This window comes from Engystomops pustulosus, chromosome 11 (assembly GCF_040894005.1).
Source record: "Engystomops pustulosus chromosome 11, aEngPut4.maternal, whole genome shotgun sequence".
Lineage (NCBI taxonomy): Eukaryota > Metazoa > Chordata > Amphibia > Anura > Leptodactylidae > Engystomops > Engystomops pustulosus.
Window position 1 is genome coordinate 34,826,048 of NC_092421.1, and position 14,418 is coordinate 34,840,465.

General features: G+C 42.1%; 1 protein-coding gene across 3 annotated transcripts in view; it reads right to left on the reverse strand.

Moving 5' to 3' along the window:
- UNC5B (unc-5 netrin receptor B) overlaps positions 1-14,418 on the reverse strand; it is a 112,366-nt gene that overhangs the window by 53,948 nt on the left and 44,000 nt on the right. The window lies entirely within an intron of this gene.

Below are 14,418 nucleotides of genomic sequence, written 5' to 3' on the forward strand. Positions count from 1 at the left end.
GTAGGGCAGGAGTTAAGTGTTTTGTCTGATGTCATATGTGTCAGCCAATTACATGTATTACACTCTGTTTCTGTGAGCTGAGATGTAATTGGAGGAGTAGCCACCACCTGACCAGTGGGGAGTAACAAAACCCCTGGCCAGGAATGTTCTAGGGATCACTTCTAGAGAGCAGTCAGACCCAGGAGTCTGCAGAAGCAGACTGGAGTTACTCCAGTACAGACTCCGCGGAGTCTGTACAGCTAGCATACCAGACCAGAGCAGGAAGAGCCTAGCCCCTGCCTGAAGGGTGGAACTAATAGCTAGTATAGTGAGGAAAGGGGTATCATCCTACCTTCAAGGGTGATACCTGAAGCAACCCAGGACAAGCTGAAGCATCCTTCCAGGACACAGCTACCTCCCAGCCTGCCCTCTGCATCCAGGCTGGTGATCTACATCCTGTGGCTCCCTCCAACTACATCTCAGCATTCCACCATTTTGTTAAGGCACGTTGCTGCGGTTCCTGTCGATTCCAATAAAGAACTGTAAGTTGTTTTCGTTCAACCTCTGCCTCCGTCTGGTCCCTGCTACTACGGCTGCCATCATCACAGGCACCCTGTCCACCACACAGAGACCCATACTCTAGACACCAAAGGGTTGCCCCAGGGAGAACCGCTATAGCAGCCTCTCCCTCATCATTTCTTGCCAACACCACCCTGCTGGAGACCTGCCAGGCTGTAGGACAGCCCTCCGGTCCCCCTACCAAGCACCATGACACTAGCGTGCCTAGGCCACAACCGCCAGCCACTCAGGTACTGCGGGCCCAGGCTGACTCCAGGCCCCGAGAAAAGGCTAGGCCCCGGTGGGGGATGTTGCACATCTTATAGACCAAGAGTAGCTGAACAGATTGTACTCAGTGTCATATTCGCTGGAAGCGTGTTATAGAACAGGAGGAGCTGGGCAGATTGTACATAATGTCCTATCTGCAGGCAGCATGTTATAGAGCAGGTGGAGCTGAGGATATTGATTTTTAGTTTTATGGGGAAAAAAAAAAAGTCAATTTAAATACAGGACTCCAATTCTCAGAACAAAGATTCACACAACTACACATCTGCTATTGCCTTTAGAGGAGACTCCATGGTCATAATGAGAAGATCTGAAAGTTTTCAGATCAGCTTAGCGGCACGGTGGCTGAGTGGGTAGCACTTCTGCCTTGCAGCACTGGGGTCCTGGGTTCGAATTTCACCCAGGTCAACATCTGCGAAGAGTTTGTATTTTCTCTCTGTGTTTGAATGGGTTTCCTCCGGGTACTCTGGTTTCCTCCCACACTCCAAAACATACTGTTACATTGTTTACATTGTGAGCCCCATGGGGACAGGGACCAATTTGTCATGCTTTATGCAGCGCTGCATAATCTGTGTGCGCTATATAAATAAAGAATTATTATTAGTGTCCAGACATTCGTAACATCTTCTGTATGAAATAACATGGCATCCTATAGTTACACGCATTATAGCGGGACCGACACTAAACATATATTGATAGTGCACTTTTGTAAGGCATACCCCTCGCCTGGGGAACTGGTATAGGACCATGTCACAACACAAATTCAGCCTGTACCATCATTGTAATGGGATTCATGGTCCTCCATAATGTGTAACGCCAGGGGCCCGGCTGCCGCGTCGCAGAACTGGTTCATGAGCTTAATAGACGACTTATGTATCAACGTGCGTGCGAAAATGACAAAATACCTCTACAATGAGAATTTCATCCAACAATGACATCTAAAGACTCCGAGCTGATCTGCTTTATTGAAGAATGCATTGCTTTTAACCCTTTATTTGCAGCAGTTTAAAGCAAAGATTCCCATACAATCATGTGATGGTTGTGGGTGACCCTGAAAACCCTGTTTTTCTTATAGTAAAGGATATATGATGGGAACATGAAGCCCACAAACCACATTTCTGACTCTCTGAAACACATGCGAGGCGTCCAGCTATCCCTCCCATCTCACCTCACCGCAAATACCCACCCTGTGTAATTACACTTTTGGAAGAGGCAGCATTCTTTCCAGTCACTGGTAATGAGAGGGTGCCGCACGCCAGAAAGTAATTACAAACTTTATAACATGAAGGCGCCTTCCCAAAGCAAAATTAAAGGGCTGCTGTATGTCGGCCTGCGCTACCATACACCTTATTACAGAGAGATCCAGACAGAGGGAAAGGCCTCAACTACACATTACCATTAGAGACAAAGGCAGGAGGGGGTCCCGGATGATAAGGGGCCTGTTATTTTCTCAGGGTCACAATAATTCTCAAAATAGACCTCCCAAACCCAGAAAATAGTATATAAAACGTGTGCAGGAAGGAGGCTCCTTATACACAGCCGAACAGGCACAGACACGTGACAAGCCTTGGCCACTTTAACCCTTTCACATAGCTGGCTTTTACAGACCCCTGAAGGCCAAGCTACAAAGTAACACTGAGTGGTTTATGGGTCACCGCTTAACTAGCCCTTTAAAGGGTGCAGTTACAGGCTGCGTTCTTGGTGCGTTTTTTAAGAGGCATTGAAAACACATGCATTGTGTGACATGCATTGTACCAAGTTAGCCAAGTATCCCCTAACCCCATGATAGGGGATAACAAGATGATCAATGAGGGCAAGTGTGAACCTTAACACTCTGCCTGGGGCAAGCTATAGAACTGTGCCCTCTCTGTGCCATCGATTAGTAATTTATCAGGTTATTTTTAAGTAGTTGGCTTCTCTGTGCAGTGTCTCACACCCATGCTGACATCAGGTATTTTTTAGTGGCAGGTCCAGCTTTGCAGCAGATAACCGATCCTGTTCTTGGTGCTGCCTGAGGGAAGTGGCTCAATTTGCCTCACGGCTTGAGCACCCTGGCTTTCACCTATTACAAGAACAGGACCCCAAGCAATCTGGATAAGACGAGTCACATTCTCATTAGTGTGTCCTGGAGAAATGTGGAGAGTGGAGCTATCATCTCCGGCATTCACTTGGACATTGATTGGGGGTGTGAGATATACCTGAGCGCACTACTCAGCAATTCTTAACTCTGATACTATTGAATGGAGCATGAGAACTGCCACTCCAAACATTTGCGAGAACAGGGCAACTCTCACCAGGTAGCTGGGGGTCCCAACAGTCAGACCCTCACTGTACAGCTTGCCATCTTGCAACTTGATAACTTACAAACCTGTTACAGCCCAGAAACTAGACACAACATATACCCTCCCAATACATCTACATGTGCTGCACAGAGAGAGGGAGCAAGGTGCGGTATTATTCCTCTGGCAGGGGCATATCTTGTATGAACAAAGAATTACCCCACCACCTGATTGAGATTTGGGTCACACCGTACCCCGCAAATAATTCACTGCTTACATTTATGCAACGTGCATGGCAAACGACATAACCAGTGTAGTGCTGCGGTACAGACTATGAGATCAAGAATAAGCTGTTGTCACATTTAGAAACGGTCCAGGGAACAGCCAAGATTTGTTATTTTATTAGGTAGTTTGGTCTAAAACGCAGTAGTCCTTATGAAGGGGAGAATAAGTAGAGGCTGTCAGTGAGGACAGAGCGGTGACAGGCTGTCACTGGTTTGCCATATTGCAAGCTGCGATCCTGCTTGTTTGCCGCAATGTAACTTCCAGCTGTGTATAAAATGAAGCACTGAGAAACTAATATTTGTGCTCGCATGGTCTCACAACATAAACACAAGCAAAAATCAGGCCAAGAGGAAATGTTATACCATAGGAGAGTCTTTCTGTTTTCCATTATTACTTTATCTGGATATCTGTATCTGGGATCCAAGCGGAGTGAAAATTGTTTGCAGAACGTTTGAGTGCAGCCAAGTCTATTAGTATAATGAGCAGAAAGCTCTAATAACTACAACACTAACATAGACAACGCACAACTAGCTCTTCCCCAGCGCCCCTCAGTTACTATAGAATGGGCATAGAAATACGGTTACAGCTCGTCTTCTTAAAGCAGAGCTGATAGAATGGCTGACCCTTAAATGGTCAGATTTAGGGTTTTTTGCTCATCACTGTCGCAATCTTAGGCCCAATTCACACCACTGTTCACAGTGTCCACTAAATTTCGTCATTTTGAATAGCAAAAATATCATCAATTTTTATATTATAAATAACGCATAAATAAGGGAAGTAAAAGTTTCTTACATTTAAGTCAATGGGAACGTATGGTAAGCAGAAAGTTTTCCGTTTACCATTAGCTTTCCGTCATTCTATCACATAACAGAATAGAGCAGTGATGGTGAACCCTTTAAATACAGAGGTCTACATTTATCACTAACAGTGCAGGGTGTAATATGTCCAGTTTGCCTGTGTATAGTTCAGATGGCGCCAGATTTATGAATTGTGGCGCACGTTCTTCATGGAACGTTCTTTAACATGGAATGTACAACACATTTCTGTTGGACTCTGCATAATAAAAGTGGTACACGGTCCGACTGTGCACCGGAACCCAAAACTGCATGAGAAAGACCATGCAAAGACTGACCGAAAACTGGTGCAGGGGCTTTAGTAAATGTGACCCAGAGTGGCCAAACTGCAACCAAAACTCTAGTTATCTATCCGCGCCACCATGGTAATTTAAGCAGTACCTTATTGCTTACTGGTCTGCCAAAACTTTCAATGGTATTGGTGTCTGGGGGATACCAATACAGTAGAAAGAAATTTAGGTTATCATTACAGGTTTCTTCCAGCACCCCCTACAGGAAGAATTGCATGACATCAGCTCAAATCATAATCTGACCCTGTCCGCACCTCATCACTCTTGCAGTCCCAGGCAGCCCAGGATGTGTTGTTCCAAAACAGCAGTGAGCATGGGACTACCGAGTTCTGTATGACAATCATCCTGGGTGCCCACAGAGAGGGCTCTGAATGATACCCTTGGCAAAGTAATGGATACCACGAGTGGGGGTGTGAACTTGGCCTATGATAGGTTTCCCAATTCTGCTACAAACTGTAAACCCCGCTCGGCAGTAGATGCTACCCGTTTTTGTCACTGTATTATTAGTTGCTGACTAATCTGAGAATTTTTGTTGTATATCCTCAACGTTATACAATGGATAACAAAGAAATCAAGTAATTCATCTTACTATTCTTTAGATCAGTTATGTAGACTATGAAATCAAGAAGCCCCTATTACTACACAGTACAACTCCCCAACGGTAGTAATAACTGTATGTGCCGGCTGAAGAGACATCACTCCACAAAGTACGTGTCTGCCAATCTATCATGATGAGACTTTAACTTTATATTAATTACTTTTTCTAATTAAAGACATTGTTAAAGTTAAATGTCAGATGCCGTCTCCCCGCAGAGGCTTTGTGACAGAAACATCACTGGATGGCAGCGCCATGCAAATTACAGCAAAAGGACAGATTTAATGGCAAAGTAACATCTTAACCTTTCTGGGGCTGTTCTGCTATTACAGAACAATTTCAATAACTTTTAGGGCAAGATAAAAACATTTTTAGTTTATATTAGTTATTATATGGAATGAAAAGAAAGGAATTTACCGTAATAGCTTTGTTAAAAAACACAATAAATATCCAAATATGTTTGATCTACTAAATATACCGTGTCTTACTGAAGTCATGCAGAAATACAGCTAAACTTAAAGGGTTAATTCATTCTTAGTTGGAGATCAGCTAGACCTAATCATGGGAGAGGGTTGTCCTGCTGCAAGGAACGCAAAGAGGGGAGACTTCTGCTGCAGCCAGTTGTCTTACAGCTGGACATACAACAGTGCAAAGGAGGGGAAAGTATAGCTGATATTGAGACACACAAAGAAGAAATTATTAACCATTTCAAAGTGTAATTGACAAAATGGGGCTCATTTAGTAAGGGTCCGCAGACCGTACAGAAGGCGCCTCATTTAAAAGGCTATTGTGGCGCACACGATCGGATTGCGTCGCAATCGCGCAGGCTTTCATGCGACACAAATCGGTAGGCATGAATTCGGACGATCTGATGGATTCAGACTAAGCGCGGGACTTAACATTTAAATTGTGTCACAAGACAATGCACTTACATACACCGGGAAGAAGAAGGTGAACTCCGGCGGACCTGAGCGGGGAGCGACACATGCAGGATATCGGGCGCACAATCTTAATGAATCGCGCCGGAGTTCAAGATTTTCGGAGAACGCACAGCAGGGATTGCGACAGGACTGGGTAAGTAAATGTGCCCCAATATTTTGTTTATATGTTTAGTGTTCCTTTAATAATTAAAGATAAATCTATGGTTTGCATTTCCCCTAATTGCAATAAAATACACTTGGGCTTAATCTAACACATAACCTTGGAAGATGCATTTTGACATGAAGGACTAAAAGCCCTTCAAGGTGCAAATTCCACCATTTAGACATCACTATGAGGGTAGTCTCTGTCTGTACCTTTAACTCACCTGCAAGGGGGAGTTTAGGCCACTATATATATTGGATTCTCTATTTTTTTTGTTATAGCATATTTTAAGGATATTACAAATCCTATATATATATATTAGATTATGTGGTCAATATGGAGTCTCTCTCCTCAAGTCAACTCACGTGTAATTCTTTAAGAATTACTACTAGCATTGATCAGGTCCATCCAATAGATTTTTCCTCTTCTCTTCGGAATCCCAGGTCATTAACTATTATTGCATTGGGCACAATACAATACTCTGCAGGAACGGCCAGTCTGTCTCCATCACTGACTGCGCTAAGTCACCATTCATTCTGCAGGGTCTTACAAATGAAGTCTGGAAAAGGTTTACCGTTCATTTGTACATGATTTACCCCGGGTTAATCAATCAGTAAAGAAGGAGTGTTCGATAGCGGCAATGACTGCTGAGTTTAAACAACCTGCACTGTTCTTTGGCCTTTTAACATGTGTCCAATACGACTGAGTGATTGGTGTCTATGGGTTAAGAGTCTGGGAGGGTTTAATCAATGTTCTGTTGAAGTTTTTTTTTTCATCACAGACAATACACCCCTGTCTACTAAAAATACAATGCAAATACCTCATGGGAAGCCAAGTACATTCTGTAACTGTATCATACAGGGCCATTGAATCCAAACCAAAATAGGATAAAACCTAAAGATCATCAGGAACATTGGTCATGCATGGCTTGGATAAAACCTGGAGTGTTACAATAATACATTTCATTTCAATCCTTTCTTCTGATGGATTAGAGTCTGTAACAGGTTTAACCAACTTCCCACCTATATATTAAGGGGACTTCAAACCTAGTTTATGGTCATCAGGGCAATAACTTGTTGGACCCTCAAGAACTGTAAAAAATATTTGTTTCTGAAGAACTGACCTTACATTAATGGGAATGGACCCCACCCCCCCATGCATATTTGGTAATATATCTAATTGGAGGAACTCACAACCTTCCCACACACCTCAAGATACCTGTCAATGGGGACTGCCAGTTTAAGAAGTACCTGATGACTATCCAATATGTAAAAAGGTGCCTTAAAGGGGTTGTCCATTAAGTGTATTCTTATGGTAAGTTCCTTACTTCTCTAATACTCCAATCCAGCACTGCCTGTCATACCAACATCATCACTGAGCCCTTGTTTACCAACAGAGGCTGGTGGAGAGACGAAAAAGGTTACTATTATTTCTTTATTATTTTTACAACCCTTGAAACCCATAGTATAAAAATGTAAATTCCTAAACAGCTGTGTTGCTGTGCTGATGAAATATCCATACAGTACAGGTCTAATACACAAGTCGTCTGAAGACACGCCATGGTAGGCTCACCAGTGCTTACACGGTGCTATTTCCCCGAGTGCTATCATCTTTACTTCATTGGAGAAACTCATAATGTAAATGAAGCCACTTCTAAATAATATTTAGTCATTAAACACAGGACCTTTGTCCAGTCTCCTACAGCTGCCCTGGAAGGGGATCCGGTTATGAAACGTTCTGCTTTCAGGAGGCCTTTGTGCCCCATCCCCAGGGTTTTCTTCTCTTAGAACTGACAGTGAACTTTGGAGATATGATCTCAAAGTGGAGCTGCCATGTTTACACGAGCGTGGTCTGTGTTCAGATGCCGGAATGCTTTAAAGCAGACAGTAAACTAGCTTATCACATATTTAGGAGACAAGAATTACTTAAAAAGACAGTAAGGCTTTGAGAGTTTATCATCAAATGCGAAGGAAAACATTCAGCATTTGGCACTAAAATTACTTCCATCCATTTTTCGTGTTGTTGGATAATCAAACACTGCAGAGCACAGGATAGACATACAAAGTCAATTTACTCATAAGCCCCCCACACCCCATAAACATCAGAAAAAAAAGTTGACTGTTGGATGTCTTGTTTGGTTTTAGGAAGGATTTTGTATCTTGAAATGTGGCCCCACAAAGTTAGGAAAAGGCAGATGTATCATGAGGAAAACTGTTGGCTAAACAAGTACCTAGCTGACCACTTTTGAGGATGTATGGGCACCTTTACAGGTGGTCTGGCCACTTCATAGGAATTTGAAATGGTTGACCAATCCACAGGATGGGTGATCAATTTTCCATTGGCGGGGGGATATGTCAACAGAGACATCCACCAGTTAACCTTGGGGTGTCGGTTACTATACATTGGACGTAGCTGGAAGGGCTCCGTCTATAGCAGTGTTGGCAAACCTTTTAGAGACCGAGTGCCCAAACTACAACAAAGACCCGCTTATTTATCGCAAAGTGCCAACACAGAAATTTAATTTGTGATTTATACGTCCTTCTTTGTCACAGCTTTCATTGATACCAGCACCCTGAGGACACCAATAAAGCAGAAAATAGTCCCAGGTACAGCTGTCACTTTAATATAGCTCTGTGCACAGCAAGTCCTGGGCTGTCTGGGACTGTAGGAAGATACCTGGAGTCATCTCTGGTGATGGCCTGAGTGCCCACAGAAAGGGCTCTGAGTGCCACCTCTGGCACCAGTGCCATAGGTTAGCCATCACTGGTCTATAGTATAGTGGTGTTATTACAAAGTCACCATCGATACATTGTAAAGATTTTGATCCACAAGAAAAATATGAATTTGAAAAATAAAGTTAACACTATTATGGTAGCAGGTAATATCCACAGAACCAAAGAATTGGGCAGCTGATTATAAACTTGCCCAATGCATATTTTCCCTGAAATCTACAATCGGTGGAGACAGTTGAAAGACCCAAAAAATTAAATGGCTTTCCAAACCTACCAATCATGTGTTAACATCACTTTTGGAAACTCACATGGTTTCTGTGATACAAATGCTCTTTTGCCCCTCTTCACTCGACAAAGTCAGTATTGAATTAAAAAAAAAAAAAGTTTTTAAAATCCTCATTGCTGGACAATAAATGTTAGTATTTACTTCCAACAAATGTGAGCGGAAACAGAACTGAAAATACTATTGTAAATACAATTTAATTGTTTTTCTTAGGAAATGTGGTCACTTCCCCTCAGCAGTCCAATCAGATCGTGCAGATCTTTCATAACTACACCTGTTGACAGCCCTCAGTCTACACATATTGTTAATCCATGGGAAATCAGAGGACAGATAGGTAACTGGATTAATGCAGGAAGCAGAACAATCAGGCACAAAACTTTTACTACTTTTCCATTCATTGTATCCAGGCTCCAGGCTTGTATCCTCCCCTTTATTTTTATTAGTTATTAACTCACCCCTCTATTTTCTCAACATACTGTGCTAAGCAATTGTCTACTTCCTCTGGGAATTTCCATGAATTGTTTATGGGGGGAGACAGTGTAATTAGACAGCTCTTAGTCTTTGGGGCAATCAGATTATAAATTCTGTAGAAAGAATATACTGTATAATAGGAGCAAGTAGGGGTAATGTTAACTATAATGAGCCTATATGCCTTCCATAGACTAGTTATACATGGATGTCTCCAAGTTGTCCTCTGTAATATGTGGAATCAGTCCTGGGAATTCTAACCATTGTACAAGTTATTTTAGGCACATGGGAAAGGAAGTAAAGAAATAACATAACCCACAATAATTCTTTACACCGATATTCAGAGTCATCTGTCGGCTCCCACCGTCTGGAAATATCAGAACGACAGTGATAGTGAGAAGCTTTGTACAAACTTTTCTGGCACTTGTGATGATTAAATAATAAGAAAGTCTTCAACAACAATAAAAAAAATATATATAGTAAAAGTATTCCGAAAATATGACTATTCACATATCAGTTACACCTCCAATACAAATATGTTTTCTTTTAAAATGTTACAATATTTATGGGATTTTATTTTAAATAGAAAAAAAAAATCACATTTTTGTACTAAGGATCCAGTGATCCATACATGAAATTGTACTGGAGATGCTGCATCCTTTCTCTCCTTCCTTTTGACTGCAGCTCCTAGTGGCCAGAAGTTGAACCCATACATCCCATACCTAAAACTGGACAAGGCTTTACTGTACCTTTGTGAGGTGAAAAGTAAGACCAGACAGTTCCTTTTTTCTATCCAGGCACTTTTATATATGCTCAGCTTTCCTGGCGTAAATACTAAACGTAAACATTAAAGGGGTTTGCAAAAAAAGTTCTCAAATTTGAATCCCCTAGTGAGGTTTACACAAAGTTAATTTTAAACCCCCTTACTTTACAATTTTACTCAGTTTTATCACACTCTTTATCAGACTCTAAGCAGCCACATTATAATCCCTCTGTGCTAGGAGATGCTGTGTGCCGACAATGTGCTCAGATTATCAGGGTACAAGGTTTATCTACACTTTTATTTAGCATCAGATCATTCACTAGTATCGGACACAGAAAAAGAGATGAGAGATGATGAGATCCAGGAGATCGATATAAACCGCCATGACACTCTCAGTTCTGCTAACTCACCTAACCAATAAAATGAACAGTCAGCTCTGCTATAAAGACCTTATCTGTCATTAGCTTGTAGAGCAAGTCTCCGCATGCCACTTGCTGGCAGGAAGTGCCTGTGTCTGAGCTGGTCTTGTAATGCAGGAGGGAGGGGCAGGAAGCAGAGAGCACTGCACTGTGCAGACAAGAGAAGCTATTTGTGAGAAGAATCCGACCATAGTCAGAAGATTTAAAAGTCAGTGACATTACTGAGGAAACAGACCGATCATTAGCTGTAGCCAATTCACTCCTCCTCCTGCATTCAGGTGGTGGTGGCACCGGATGACATATACCGCTGTATACAGCAGGATAGGTCAGTTCTCATCATTATAAGGTACATCGGGAAACCTCATGACTTATCCTTAAGATGGAGGGACAAAATAGATGCGAATGCAGTCTCAAACTACACAAGCAGGACTTCACAGTCTATTTCCCCAAAGGCAAGCATTATTTCAGACTGTGTTCCTTATTCCTATGCATGTATGACTAACAGCTCGAAGAATAAATAGAATTAGAATACGTCTTGATTAAAATCAGTTCCAGGCACCAAAAGCCCTGCCACTTCCTGCCATTGATGGTGCCAGACAAAAATAACAAGTTCCACCTATATAGAGACATCTATTCTATTAGCATTGTAACCACTGCATTACGAGAAAAAATGGCAAGGTTTAACATTTTAATTATTTTTGTAACTTTAGGCGCCCTCCGTATCCAACAGCTGGTTCTGCCACTCACACAAGTGACAATCCCTCATAAACGAGCGATAATAGCCTTTAATGCATTTAACTGTTTGGAATTGTTAAGTGGATGAAAAGTGAAAAATATTGTACCTGAAGGGAATTGAGTTTCTTAAGAAAACAAGCTTGAGATTTTGAACTTAATACATAGGGGATGTTATTTCTCGAGGGCAATAGCAGGTGTTCGGTGGAGATGCAAGATATATAAGAAAACGTTGATTTTATTTCAGTTCATTTTACAATGCGATTGTAACCCAGAATTAGAAGTTACCTATCTTATACCAGTTCTCGTACAATAGTAGAGAAAACTCTGTTTTACATTCAAAATTGTTTCATTTATTAGGGGGAGATATGTACATGACATATGTACACTTAGGCTATGAGTAAATGGATAGGGAGTAGAGATGATTAGACTAAAAAGTTCCCATAGGGGTTTGGGTGTGCCCCATGCGACCCCCTTCCCTCCTCCAAACAGCCAATCCAGGATATTAACTTCTCTAGCAATGGCTTTGATTGGCCAGAGGTGTCTCCTTGGCCAATGACAGCAATGCCTAGTAGGGTTAATTTGCCGGATTGGCAGTTCAGCTCCGCTCATCTCTAAAAGGGAGTGAAGGCTCTAATACCAATGGTCATTCATGTGTATACAAACTATATAGACCCCATCCTACGTACATTACCTTTACCCCCACGTCAGTTCTTGTCCTACGACTTACCAAAGGATCTGTGTGTGCCACTTATGTTAACCAAAAATGAACACACACAGTTAGGGAAAAGCAACACTGTTATAGTAGTCATGTAACATTTATCGTAATGTAGTAGTATTGCTTCCCTTTAGTGGTTTTATACCATGAGGTTTGTTGGAAAGCATAAATAAGTAAAACCTACTGTTCAACCCTCAATAAAGAGGGATGAAAAACCAACAATAACTGCAAAATGACATGGTGATAGTAAAGGATGCAAATTTTATTAAAGCAAAATAACACACTGGTTAAAAATTATCCCACTCCAAAGGGGACACAAGCAAGAGTTGCATCTCAGGCAACAGATCAAGACATTTAACAATGAACGTAAACAGATATAGGCTTCAGTGGCCATATACAGATGTAAAATAATACTGTTGGTAAGCATAGGAAGTGTGAAACCATATTTCCTAAAAAGAGTATACTGAGGATGCTGTGTAAAGCTTACCCATGATCGTTGCCCAAGATAGCAGCAACCCCGACGTGCGTTTCGGCTGATAGACAGCCTTCGTCTGGGGGTGAAGGCCCTAATGCCAATGGTCATTCATGTGTATACAAACTATATAGACCCCTTTCTACGAACATTATCTTTACCCCCACGTCAGTTCTTGTCCTAAGACATACCAAAGGATCTGGGTGTGCCACTTATGTGTTGATTTTCCCATAATTCATTAAATTATGCTGGAGACTTTCTTTAAAGGAAACCTACCACTTCTGAAGGTAGGTATTAGATGCAAACACCGGGCACCAGCTCAGGGTGAGCTGGTGCCGGTGCTTAGTCTCGTTAGTGTTAAAACCGCGGTATCGCGGTTTTAACACTTTTTAAACTTTCTAGCAGAAACTGCTTCGGCGCTGCGTGCGCACGATCGTGCGCGCGCCTACATTGGAAATGCCGCAGGCGTTGCGCGCGCACGGTCGCGCGCAGCGCCGAAGCAGTTTCTACTATAAAGTTTAAAAAGTGTTAAAACCGCGATACCGCGGTTTTAACACTAACGAGACTAAGCACCGGCACCAGCTCACCCTGAGCTGGTGCCCGGTGTTTGCATCTCATACCTACCTTCAGAAGTGGTAGGTTTCCTTTAAGTCTAGCCACACAATGCATTCAGACTGATAAAAGATATATCAGGGGATTTACTATGGCAAGTGCAATTAGAAGCTTGTCAATAAGCAATTTCTGCTCTAATTGTAGGATAAAGCTTACAACGTGTTTGTTTTCTTAAGGTTCTATATGATGGAAAGCCGAGTGGCAGCTATTTAGCGACTGTCCATGCGACACCTGTCCTTACACACACCTGTAACTCTACTTTCACACTATACACACATTACCTGTGCCTTAGAGACTAAAATGGTTAACAAATCAGTTCCTGCAGCTCATAAGGCTCCTAGGAGGGGCGATGCCATTAGTCTGTCATAAAGCATAGCAGGGAGTGTTAAAAAGCACAGTCTAGCAGGCCGCAGTATGGATCAAGCAGCACTCGTGTGGAGTTCCTTACTGGAATGGAACGACAAAGCACCAGGGACCATTCTCCTTCCAGGCTGCCTCTTCATCAGCAAGGAAAAACACTTTTGCGCACCATATGTGCCTCTGGGGTATAGGCAGATCTACGTGTATATTTGTACAAGATCGCACTCCTGAGAGCGAGACAGAATGAGAAATGCACACAGCAGCTCCCGCCTCGACGACTTATAATCAGCATCAGTAATGATAATAATATGGCTTTGCCCATAAATCTCACGTAGCTACAGCTTACAGTATGTGATGAACAGAGCAGAGCAAAGCGTGTGAATTACTAGTAGTAGTCTCCATGGTGCTTGGTCTATAGAAGCTATTGGCAATACAAAATAAAATGCATATGATGCGAAGACGAAGGAAGTCAGTTGTTTTTGTGAATAGTTGAATAGTTGAATAGTTGACTTTTAGGAATCTATTTACTCCCTTTGTTTAAATTTAGCAAAATCGATTCTTAATCTTGTCCTGTCCTGTCTTCTACTTAGGTTGATTGTACGTGACCCAGATTGTTGTTGGATTTACCAGATGGAATCCAGAACTGCTGAA